Raw genomic sequence first — 7,259 nt, forward strand, 5'->3', positions numbered from 1 at the left:
CTTTCCTTTCGTCTGAAAATTCTCATAATCCACGTCTGCTATTTCCTTTCGTGACCCATTTAACCAACGTGACATGAGTGATGTCATCATTTAGTAGGCACACATTTGTAAGGCCCACGGGGCATCATGCCACGCACGTAGATTAAAGGCGCACTTGCAACTAATATTTATTCCCGATTTACAGTGATTCCTATATTTGTTGCGATTGTACAATGACTTCAAACTCCTTGCAGCTCTGCGCATGTCCAAAGTTCATCACAGGATTGTGTGCATCTAAAGTTCATCACAACTCATTTTCAGTATGAGTTTATCGTAGTCGTGTGATGATTTATAAGTTTATCGCATATATTCGATGAGTTATGAACTCATTATAAGCATCCGTGTGGTATAAATTTGGTATCCTCTATGCTCTGATGGTTTGAGCAATCACTATGTACCTACATTAACTTCCTTGCTCTGATAGCACTTTTATCCTTAGATTTGTCTTGAGGTTTTATGATAAAGCAATGTAAAAAGGGATTAATGTGTGTTGCGACATACTCATCTTTGTGTGTTAAGTCCGGTAATCGTCCCTATCTTGCATTTGGGTTTGTTGTCATCCCCCTACTTATTGACAAGCTGTGAACCGGTCAATAAGAAGTCATGCGTTCGGTTTGTTAGTGGTATGGATGAAAATTCGGATGCTCATTTTGGGCTAACCTTTTATTCATTCTGTAATTCAGCCTTCTTGTCTTTTGATAATTTGATTTCTTTCATTAAGCAATTTTATGCTCGATTTGTTAGCCAAGTTCTCAGCCCCTGCCTAATGGCAGGAAGTAAATTGTTGAAAGACGAGATGAACGTAAAGTATAGGCATTCAGCCCCTATGTGTATATCAAAGTGGTGTCTATGGCGAATACACAATGCGAGTTGGTAACATTTAAAGTGGCGATTGCCAACGTAGTGCCAATTTTTAATTAATGTGTCGGTTTGTCCTACCTATGGGGTACGGTTATAATTTTAAATACTTTACTTTTTCATTAAGTGTCGGTGGGGAAATTGTAATCATGTCGATTCATCTTTCCTGGTGCTGTTTGGCATTCCCGACACATGTGAGGGCTCTTTAAAAGGGTGGTACGCCTGCATACATTCTTTTCTATGCTTTCTTGCTCAGTCAGTTTACTCTCTTTGTTCCGTCCTTGCCTTTCTACCAACTATTCCCCGTCTATTTATTTCTTGTTCTCTTACTCGTTCCCTATCCGTCAACCATGGCTCCTTGCCAATAGAGAACTCATTGTCTGTTCATTGATTTTATTAGAGTCGTGGATACAACAGAAATGTTGTCTGAATGTGAAGCGGCCAGGGTGGCCGATGGTGGTAGAGGTTTCTGGCCTCCTATGCCAGTGTTGATAGGGGAGGGAGGGCGTTTCGATGCCATTGATGGTATTGATTTAGTTTGTTTGTATGGGCGCGTAGCACACTCTATATATCATATAAGTGTCAGGAACCAAGGATCGATACCTCAAAGTCCACGATTAGCTACTCGGGTTGGGCATGCTACATCCTGGAAAATTAGATGTACTATCGTCTGCTACAGGACACCGAGCTCCTCCGTTTTGTGGATTGCTTCATAAATCTTCTAGGAAAACAGGGGGTAAAGTATGTGAAGCCTGTTTTGGAACATTGGTGTTGCCGCACTCATACATTCGTGGGGTGTTCAATGAGTTCGGCATAACTGTTGAAGATGTAGTTGCCTTATTGGCACTACCTATCGGTGGGTCAGTGTCTACCCATCATTTGGAGTTCCTTGAGTCTCTTTTGGCCAATGTTTTGGGGCTCTGTGAGGAATTATTGGGGGAGATTACTGCTTAGGGTAAAATGCCGATTGAAGAATGGGTGAATTATTGGTTTAAGGCCAATAAGAAGGGAGACATAATGGTGCACATGGGGGAGAGCCAATGCCACCTTGCGGCGTTTATTCTGTATGTCACATCTCGTTTCCTTTTCCCAGGGCTTCCTGATTATGGCCTTCACATAGTACTGGTACCTCTTGCGGTGATGGTTGCCGAATTTCTGGGGTATTTGTTAGAGCAGATGGATGACACAGTCCATTAGATGACGGATCCAAGCTGCAAGAGGTGTATCAGTTACATCTTTGCCCCCTTCTTGTTTATGTACATTTGTAGGTGTTTGGGGCTCAGTGTCACACCCTATTGACTCTCCCCTATGAATGTCACCATCACAACCTTAAAGGGAGACGAGACCGAAGATCATTCATTGGGGGTTTGCCGTAGAAAGTGATAGCTTCACACTACAAGGCTCAAGGACTTCAGGGTAAATGAGGTCGAGTTGAAGTTGTCATCCATTGAAGGTTTCATGTAGAGGCCTTACACCCTAGCTGTTCGGCATGCTATGCCGTTTTGTGTTGGCACTGTTATTCCTAAGGATGGCAATCAATAGTGTGCTATGAAGGTGACGCATCCTGTCGCAAACATGGCACATCTTATCCTATGGCCCGATGTCCTCGCATACTTGGATCGTACCGGTGAAGCCCAAGTTCCAGACTATCACCTTGATAGGGTCCTGTTCCAGTTCGGCTACGACAACCTTGGAGCCCATTTGCCGTGGTCTTCGAGGGAAGACGTATTTTGGACCCGTCGACATGATTTAGCATTCCCGGGAAATTCACGATTCCCCATTGCAGGGTACAGGAGGGCTCGGGCTTGTAAGTCCCTCCACTTTGCATACATGTGCTCGCTGTTCAAGGGCCTCCAAATCTTCGTGTCTACGATTCCTCATCCCCATCATGTTATGGCTCCCCATCTTAGTCATGTGGTAGACTAGGAGTAGGATCTAGTTAATTTGCAACTGAGACCAATGATTGCAGAGGAGCGAGAATTCATGGGTGTTGTTCGAAAGGGTAAGCACCCAACTCTTGAGATAGGTGAAGAAGGTATCTGCCCTCCTACGGCAAAGAGGGCTAGATCGACGAAGGTACCTTGCACTATTGCTCCACCCACACCAGCTGTGTAGCACCCCCCAGAATCATATGATGCATCATCCAAGGCTGGGGTTGCTGATGACAGGTGCTCGCCATGAGCAGATCCTGAGGAGGCTAGGCGGAGCCTCCAGCTCCAATGCCCGAAGTACAGGATGCAACCGATACTGAGTCAGCACAGTTGGTGGTTCCAATTCCCCCGAAGAAAGTTACTCCTGTCCGTGTCTCAGGCGGACGTCTGATGAAAATGGCTTACCATCCTTAAAGGAGGGAGCCAAAGAAAGTTGATTTGGTAATAACTAGTACTTTTGATGCATTTGTTTTACTACCATTATGGTTAGCACAACACTACTTTCACTAACTTGTTTACACTTAACAGTCTTTCGTTTTGAAGCGAGTGGAGGCTGATGACTCTTAGCTTGATGCAGAAGCCCCACGAGCCCCTCTCTCATAGGAAATGATGGCTATTTTCTCTCAAATACAATATCAATTAAACATCAGTTACGATATCATTTGACTTTCGGTAATGCCGTAAAGTAACTAAGGCACAAATAACCAACCAATAGAAAAAAACAATTTAGTAGAAAGTTACTATTTACATTCAGTACACATTCTCTTTCAGTTTACAACAACAGTCTTACATTCACGAGTTGGCCCACTCCTACCTCATCACAACAATAGACTCCAGGGCCTAGCCACATCCTTCAAAGCTTTTTAGATCTTCTAATTCTGCTTCATACTCAACAAGGATCTTCTGCTGTCTCGATTGTTCGGCCTTGAGCTCTCAAGCTTGTCTGCGACCTTGGCGATGCTAACTTCAACTACCTCCTAGTGAAGGTGCGCATCTTTCAGAGAACAAAACAACAGACTTCAATAACTTAAGACTGGCCTTCCAAAATGCATAAGCCAACACCACAACTCGGCGCTCGATGTACGACACATCGAACTCCATCATGACAAACAATCGGCACACCTCTGGCTAGTGGGCGAAGTCTGACCATGGAAGATCTTCCATGGGCCGATTCATTATGCGATACATCACGGTCACAATGGAATTTAATGTAGGCCCCACGACCATCCAATGTAGGTTTGTAGTCAGAAGCCACCCATGTTGTATGATTGTCAAAGCAAACTTGGCCACCGAGATGGAAATGGAGTACTTATCGCCCTTGCGACGACCCTAAATCTCCACGGGGTCTACATTTCTATAACCCAAATGGGGGATATCGTGATTATCACAATACTCCCCCAACTAAGGTTTATGGATCAACAGGAGCCCTAACCTCTGAGACCCCATGGACTTCGGCATCACCAGCTGCAGGCAAGACCGGAGCTTCCTCATCATGCACTGCTGTCTTAGAGCCTACATAAACCTCCTCCTCCCGCCCCGTAGCATCAAACGTGGTATCCACGACACCAACACCCTCAGAGGCCTCAACAATTGAACAAGGGGGCTGTGCTGATCTCAGTTCCTCCATTAATCACCTAATAATAGACGTGACAGGCACGGTTGTAGGGACCGCGCCAAATAGAGCCTGCGATTAAGTAACATGCAAGCAGTCAATAAAGTAAAATGTGATGCGACTTCCACGATGCCTCCGAGCATGAGCTTCACGGCTTCCACGTGCTTCAACTTTAGCAATCATAACAATAAAACCAAGACAGCAGCAACAACAAACAAACAGTTCCAAAAGATGAAACAACTTACAAACCAGCTTCACCAGGAGGAGCTACTAGAACCTCTGCTCCGACTGAATGTCGTTGCTTCCCACAGGCTGCAAGAATAACGAAACCAAACATCATTCAGTCAGTCATGATAAAGTGGACCCAAAAGAAAGAGAGAAAGAAGCAGAGGAAATCACATACCGAATCACCATTAGTGGGACCTCACTTCGAACGAGGGAGAGCCTTCCTCTTCATTCGTTTGCTTGAGAAGCGGACGATGGTACCCCCAGAAGAGGGCACTGCAACCATCGAATCCACCGGCTCAATGGCCGGCACTGTCTTCTCTACAGGAGGCAGCGTTGCAGTCCCATGACCACCCTCAGCATGACCCTCCCATGCATGTGATGAAGTTGCAGCTAAATCAACAAACTCCGGCACAACCACAGGCTAGAAAGAATGGGGTGCCCTCGTGGACCTTGGCCTCTTCGTAGGAGGAGGATGGTTACTCCCTCCCTTGTCCACAACTAGCCACTTCCCATCATTCTTTGTTGGTGCCTTTTGGGGGATCGTCCACAATAGCTCCTGGAAACCCCCGAATAACACGTAAAGATACGTGAGGTGCAGGGACTTACAACCTTGCACCCTTGCAAAGCCCTCTAGCGGGAATTGTGCACACCTGGGGAAGGCAAGGTTGTGGCGCCACACCCAGAATACATCCTCTCCCGAAGATCTCAAAAATTGGACGCCCATATCATCATACCTGAACTGATGTAGTACCCAGTCTGGTTGGTACACGCTCAACTGCACCTCACCCGTGCGATCAAGGTACGCAATGACACCAAGCCAAGTGATCAATCACGCTACATCCGCGGTAGCACTCTTTGCATCAATGATGCATTACTGATCACCGTTTTTCGGAACAGGCGCGCCAATACAGAACGGCATGGCGTGACACACAACCCGGGTATACGGTCTCCACACAAAGCCATCAAGAGAGACCAATTTTACACTGATCTCGCTCATCTTAAACTATTTGTGTCTGCTGGCCTAGAGCCAGCGCTTTCCTCTACATACCTCGAACACCTTTCCTTTAGCTTCATCACCATTGAGCATAGTGATGTTGACATAAATTACAGACAAACGTTAGGGTGTGACACTAAGGTCGAAGCGCTTACAATGGAACATCCACAAAAATGTGGCACACACATAACTAATGCGCCTCTTACAACTGGGGTCATTGAGTTGCTGAACTTTGTCATCCAGTTGTTCATACAAGTAGCCAAGAAACATTGACGCCAATGGCAGTTGATGTTCATTGGCAGCAAGATCGGCTAAGGGAATCAAGACTATGCGAAGACCCTAATCAAGAATCCCCAGGAACAAGAAACACAATGCCGCATACAAAATATAAGCTGCCAGATTGTTACGGTTCAAAACAGGCTTAGCCTTGCCTACGCTTGGCAGGCTTACGTTGGGGACATGCCCGTCATTTTCGCCTGTAAGACTTTTGGGAGAACTGATGTCATCTTCAGGCAGACCACCGAAAGCTTAACGTACTCCTTGAGGAGGGGTGGTCGACCTCCTTGGGTGCCTAACCTTGGCACTCTTAGACCATCATCCCCTTGCGGGGCGGCCCTGGTTAATGGCTAGCATGGCTACCAGGGTTCCTCATGGGCGCACACTAGCTCATGGGGACAGTGTTGGACCGGCACTGCGCTGCCGACACTCAAGGGAGGCTTGGCACGCGGGCCTGGCTCAAGCATGTCCCTACACCTCGCCAGCCCCTTGCCCAAGCTGATTGAGCTATCCCGTTGCCCCTAGCGCACGGGTGGGTTCCGGCCCAAGCGGTTGCCTATCATCATGGCACACAGGTGCCTGCCATCATCGGCATACAGGAGACCCTACACATCGGTGCCAAGTCACCTCATCGGCGCATAGTCGCCTTCCATGATGGTTGTCCCCCTTTAGCACGTAAGTGGCGCCTCCCATGGACCGGTCTGAGCCAGAAGAGAGCCCCGGCCATTGGACTTGAGGTCATGATCCAGTGCTACTGACTTTGGTGGAGCCATCCCAGCGGGCAACTCCTAGCCTCTAAGCGCACAAAGGCTTGTCCTGGCCTGCCTTGGCCAGGACGCCGCACGGGTTTCTTCCGCTGTAGAATTACCCCCGTGACAGTTGGTATCAGAGCAAGTTGGCCAGTTGCAGCCGCAGTTGGTTTTCAACAGATTAGCCCAGAGCCAGTTGAAGCGGTCATTTCGACAAGCAGCATTTGGTGGGGTGCGGTCTCTAGTCACCTCCACCCAGGATCGCGCATAATTCAGATCAGGCCTGGTAAGAGGCCATTTCATAGCTTGTGGCCCCATTCCAATGACACTAAAAACAGCTTCCCTTGCGGTTGCAGACGCTTTGGTCGTTGTCCTCATGCGGTGGCAGACGCGTGAGCCTTGATAGGAATATGGGTACACTGCCCGAGCAGATTGTTAATCAGGCCTATCAAGAGGCCATTCAATGTTCGCGTTCCCATTTCAATGACCCTAAAACAGCTTCCTTTGCGGGGGCAGACGCATTGGTGGTTGTCCTCATGCGGGGGCAGACGCGTGGGCCTTGTTAGGAATGT

This window comes from Nelumbo lutea, chromosome 5 (assembly GCF_056320005.1).
Source record: "Nelumbo lutea isolate HS-2025 chromosome 5, American lotus-T2T, whole genome shotgun sequence".
In the NCBI taxonomy this organism is placed as follows: Eukaryota; Viridiplantae; Streptophyta; class Magnoliopsida; order Proteales; family Nelumbonaceae; genus Nelumbo; species Nelumbo lutea.